We start from the raw sequence: 6,000 nt of genomic DNA on the forward strand, positions 1-6,000 counted from the left end.
CATCTTTGTGGCCCTTCGCTGCACTTGCTCCAGTAGTGCCACATCCCTCTTGTACTGGGGAGCCCAGAACTGGACGCAGTACTCCAGATGTGGCCTCAGCAGGGCTGAGTAGAGGGGGAGAATCACCTCCCTCGACCTGTTGGCAACACTCTTCCTGATGCACCCCAGGATACCATTGGCCTTCTTGGCCACAAGGGCACATTGCTGCCTCATGCTTAACTTGGTGTCCACCAGCACTCCCAGGTCCTTCTCCGCAGAGCTGCTTTCCAGCAGGTCAACCCCCAACCTGTACTGGTGCAGGGGGTTAGTCCTCCCCAGGTGCAGGACCCTGCACTTGCCTTTGTTGAACTTCATGAGGTTCCTCTCTGCCCACCTCTCCAGCCTGTCCAAGTCTCTTTGAATGGCAGCACAGCCCTCTGGCGTATCAGCCACTCCTCCCAGTTTTGTATCGTCAGCAAACTTGCTGAGGGTGCACTCTGTCCCTTCATCCAGGTCATTGATGAAGAAGTTGAACAAGACTGGACCCAGTCCTGACCCCTGGGGGACACCGCTAGCTACAGGCCTCCAACTAGACTCTGTGCCACTGATCACAACTCTCTGAGCTCTGCCATTCAGCCAGTTCTCAATCCACCTCACTGTCCACTCATCTAACCCACACTTCCTGAGCTTGTCTATGAGGATGTTATGGGAGACAGTGTCAAAAGCCTTGCTGAAGTCTAGGTAGACAACATCCACTGCTCTCCCCTCATCTACTCAGCCAGTCATTCCATCCTAGAAGGCTATCAGATTGGTTAGGCATGATTTCCCCTTGGTGAAGCCATGCTGACTACTCCTGATCACCTTCTTGTCCTCCACATGCTTGGAGATGGCTTCCAGGATGAGCTGCTCCATCACCTTTCCAGGGATGCAGGTGAGGCTGACTGGCCTGTAGTTCCCTGGGTCCTCCTTCTTGCCCTTTTTGAAGACTGGGGTGACATTGGCTTTCTTCCAGTCCTCAGGCACCTCTCCTGTTCTCCATGACCTTTCAAAGATGATGGAGAGCGGCTTAGCAATGACATCCACCAGCTCCCTCAGCACTCGTGGGTGCATCCCATCAGGTCCCATGGATTTGTGGGTGTCAAGTTTGCTTAAATGATCTCTAACCCACTCCTCCTCCACCAAGGGAAAGTCTTCCTCTCTCCAGACTTTCTCTCTTGCCTCCAGGATCTGGGGTTCCTGAGGGCTGGCCTGAGCAGTAAAGACTGAAGCAAAGAAGGCATTCAGTAACTCTGCCTTCTCTGCATCCTTCGTCACCAGGGCACCCACCCCATTCAGCAGCAGGCCCACATTTTCCCTAGTCTTCCTCTTGCTGCTGATGTATTTGAAGAAGCCCTTCTTGCTGTCCTTGACATCTCTAGCCAGATTTAATTCCAAACGGGCCTTAGCCTTCCTCGTCGCATCCCTGCATACTCTGACAATGTTCCTATATTCCTCCCAAGTGGCCTGTCCCCCTTTCCACTTTCTGTATACTTCCTTCTTCTGGTTGAGTTTTGCCAGGAGCTCCTTGCTCATCCATGCAGGTCTCCTGCCTCCTTTGCTTGACTTCCTACTCATAGGGATGCACCGCTCTTGAGCCTGGAGGAAGTGATGCTTGAATATTAACCAGCTCTCTTGAACACCCCTTCCTTCTAGGGCCCTAACCCATGGGATTCCTCCAAGCATGTCTCTGAAGAGGCCAAAGTTTGCTCTCCTGAAGTCCAGGGTTGCGATCCTACTTGGTGCCCTGCTTCCTCCTCGCAGGATCCTGAACTCCACCATCTCATGGTCACTGCAGCCAAGGCTGCCCCCGACCTTCACATCTTCCACCAGTTCTTCTTTGTTTGTTAGTACGAGGTCCAGCAGCACACCTCTCCTCGTTGGTTCCTCCACCACCTGTGTCAAGAAGTTGTCACCAATGCTCTGCAGGAACCTCCAGGACTGTTTGTGCCTAGCTGTGTTGTCTTTCCAGCAGATATCGGGGTGGTTGAAGTCCCCCATGAGAACCAGGGCCTGGGATCGTGAGGCTACTTCCAGCTGTCTGTAGAAGGCCTCATCGACTTCCTCATCCTGATCAGGTGGCCTGTAGTAAACACCCACAACAGTGTCACCCATGCTAGCCTGCCCTTTAATCCTTACCCATAAGCTCTCGACTCGCTCTTCATCCACCCCTAGGCACAGCTCCATACATTTCAGTTGCTCTCTTACATAAAGAACAACTCCGCCACCTCGCTTTCCTGCCCTGTCTTTCCTAAAAAGCACGCAGCCATCCATGACAGCACTCCAGTCATGCGAGCTATCCCACCATGTCTCTGTAATGGCAATGAGATCATGGCCCTGTGACTGCACACACAGATCTCTAGTTCTTCCTGTTTGTTCCCCAAGCTGCGTGCATTGGTGTACAGGCATTTCAGGGAGGTGATCGAGCATGCAGGTTTCCCAGGAGGGGTAAAAGAGGGTCCTCCATAGCCACATCCCATGCGCACTTCCCTGGCTGCATTCACCTGCTGGAGGCATCCTGACTTGAGCTGTCTTTTGCCAGCTACCCTGGCACTATAACTCTCCCCTTCCCCCATCTTTCCTAGTTTAAAGCCCTCCTTACCAGGTTGGCCAACCTGTTGGCAAAGACACGCGTGCCCCGCCTCGTGAGGTGGATCCCATCTCTCGCCATCAGTTGTCAATCTTCAAACAGGGTCCCATGGTCATAGAAACCAAAACCCTGTTGCCAACACCAGCGGCGCAGCCAGTCGTTAACCTGGAAAGTCCGTCTCCTCCTCCTCTCATCCATCCCCCTCACTGGCAGGATTGAGGAGAAGATGACCTGGGCTCCCAGACCCTTGACCACCATCCCCAGAGCTCTGAAACCCTGCTTGATGGTCTCCAGTTTGCCCTTGGTGTCATCGGCGACCACATGGAAGAGCAGCAGTGGGTAATAGTCCAAAGAATGGACGAGCCTAGGCAGTCTTTGCATGACATCTCTCACACGAGCCCCTGGCAGGCCACAAACCTCTCTAGACATGAGGTCAGGTCGACAGATAGATGCCTCTGTCCCCTGCAGCAGGGAGTCCCCCACAACAATCACCCGCCGCTTTTTCCGGGCGTTCCGGCAGGGCACAGGGTCTGTTGTCCCAGGTACTTCCCTGGCAGCCATGCCCATCTCCTCCTCATCCTGGAGGGCACTAAACCTGTTCTTCAGCTTCAGGTCTTCAGGAGGAGTAGGAGCCTTTCTCCTCCCACGAGCAGTGACCAGTTTCCAGTCTTCTTCTACGGTGTTATGATGTACCGTTTCACACGGCACAGAGCCCTCTGGCAACTCCACTGCTGCAGGGGGTTGGGACTCCTGAAGCTGCACAGTCTCCGAGAATACCCTGTCTATCTCTTGCTCTGCTTCTCGGATGCTGCGCAGCCTACTGACCTCCTCCCGTAACTCCCTTACCTGACGACACAACTCGCCAACAGCAGCACACCTCCTGCAGGAGAGCTGGCTGCCAGCCCAGGCCTCCCGGAGAGGCCCCAAGCACTCCCTGCAGCCTGAGACCTGTAGAGCCACATCTACTGTCAGAGGGTCGGTCTGGGTCCCAGCCTCTGACACAGCAACTCCAACAGCCGCTGCAGAACGCGCTCTGCGGCGTGTCACGACCATACTTGAGGAAGCGTACACCACAGGGAACAGAAACGAAGGTACCTTCGCGCGTCCCTTCGCACGCCCTTCTGCACGAACTGCTGCGCAAACTGCTGCGTCTGTTTGCTGCCTCTGTTAGCTGCATCCTGTCTGTGCAGCTCCTTGGGAGCCAGCCTTGGTGTGGGCTCTCCCCACAAGGATGTGCAGCCATTGCCTTCAAGAGGGCTAGCTGGAACAGGCTGAAACACAACCAGGGGGAAGCCAGCAAAGAAGTGTGGGGGGATTAAGCGACCCAGAGCGTCCCAGCCTCCAGCAGCATGGACGTGCTCAGAGGGGCTTCGACTATCAGTTTACTGCTGGGGACCCACTAGCTGACGTACAGTGTAGACCGCATCATAAACGCTTCACCGTTACGGAAGTGTAGGGCTTTTCATGCACCATCTCCATGAAGCCAAGAGTTAAAATTTGGTCATGTTGATGCAAAACTCACAGCACTTTCCAGAGATGTGAGCTTTTGCCCTCGGAGTGGGCAAGGATCCAGGGAGCGGCTACGCACTCTGTAGGTACTAGCCACAGCTGCTTCCCCATGGGACTGGCTCTGCTCTTCACAGGCATGAGGCCCTGGGCCAAGGCCATCATGTCACCTTTTAGCCTTACCCGTGGGCTCTTTGAGCTCATTTCAAATCTTTTTTCTTAAGTGAATGTGGCCATATATAGTCAATGAATTATAACCTATACAGTCAACACATGAAACACATGGTATGTTTATTTCGGTAGATTTGAACACACAAATACATGCTCTACAAAGGGAATTTCTCTGCCTTTTTCCTTATTCTTATTTGTGCTTATGGCAAACATACCATCGAATTTTGTTTGCATTGTGCTTTTATCTGGTTAGGGAAATCCCTTTCCTTAATCCGATTCTAAAACTTGTGGAACTCTCCACCACCCTGAATTTCACCATCACTAATGGCAGGATTTTAACTGTATGAAAATCAGGGTGGAGGGAGAGGGAGAATTATAAAGATATGAGGTATTCTTGTGAAATAACAAGTGAATCCAGACTTAAGACAGGATTCAAAATTACAAAATAACTATAAAAATTTGAAAAGGAATGTAAATCATTATGCTGCTGCATATGTGACCAATTGCTAACTAAATAGTGTTCAAGGATTTTTCCCTGGGACTAGATTATTGTTCTCAGTGCCTCATATTAACTGATGCAGAAGATGAAGACCACTGCTGATCCACTATGGCAACTCCTATAATTACGGACTTCAGAAAAATGTTAGTTTAGAAAAAGAATACAAAATGAACCTGAATAATGAGAAAGACTGCAGTATTTAAGAAATACTAATTTTTACATGAGATTATAAAGCTCTGCTTTGCAAGTAGGAGACATGCCTGTACAATAGGGTCATGCTTTAATAGTTTAGATTTTTACTTAGGTTAGTTTTTATTCTATATGTTAATGACCTAATGCAGCAGCCTAATTTAACACAGTCACTTCTCATTGTTCATTTAAATTTTCCGTGATAGGTATGTGGTTAACTTTCAATAGTTTTGGCAGAAGGGATTATGAAAATCCCTTATGAAATTATGAAAGTTTTTTTTTTTTTTTCTACAGCATCTCACACTTTGCTGGTAGGGATGTTCTTCTGCTGAAGGACGTGAACTTTGGTAGCAGTCAAGAACAGCACCATATAAAATGGTAAACTGGATCTGAGCCAGTACTGTTGTTTCATCTGGACGAACAGTAAACTGAATATAAGCACAACTATTTTCTTTATTCGTTATTTATTTGATTTTCACAAAGGGAAGCTGGCAAAGTTGCTCAGTTCTGTTGGACATTCCCACCTCCCATATTGCCTTTATGTGATGAAAAACATTATAAAATATGATACATTGATTATAATTTCTCACATCATGACACTTAACAGATCAGGATTCCAGGCCACAGCATTTACTTCTCTAAAAAACATGCAACACAAAATTGCTGGACAAACATGCTTTTTGTCTGTACAGCTTCAACATACCTCCTTTCTGGTGTTGTACAATGTTAGTAACTAAACATAGAATGAAACACAAAAATACAGTCACTTAATTGTTATCTTTTAGAATTAGAGGGTTAACTAAATATAAGGAAGTGAGAAATCCTATATACATTTTATTTGTAATTTTCAATAAATTGTGTGTGCATTATCCTTTAAAATATACAGAAAACAAAGGACAGGAAATTAAAAAAATCTGCTGTAGTGAAGGAAAACATCATTAGAGTTTAATTCACCATTGGTGAACTATACCATTACTTCAGCAAGAGACTACCTATTCAGTAAACCACCTTACTGACTTTCCCACCACTG

Source organism: Apteryx mantelli, chromosome 1, assembly GCF_036417845.1.
Source record: "Apteryx mantelli isolate bAptMan1 chromosome 1, bAptMan1.hap1, whole genome shotgun sequence".
Lineage (NCBI taxonomy): Eukaryota > Metazoa > Chordata > Aves > Apterygiformes > Apterygidae > Apteryx > Apteryx mantelli.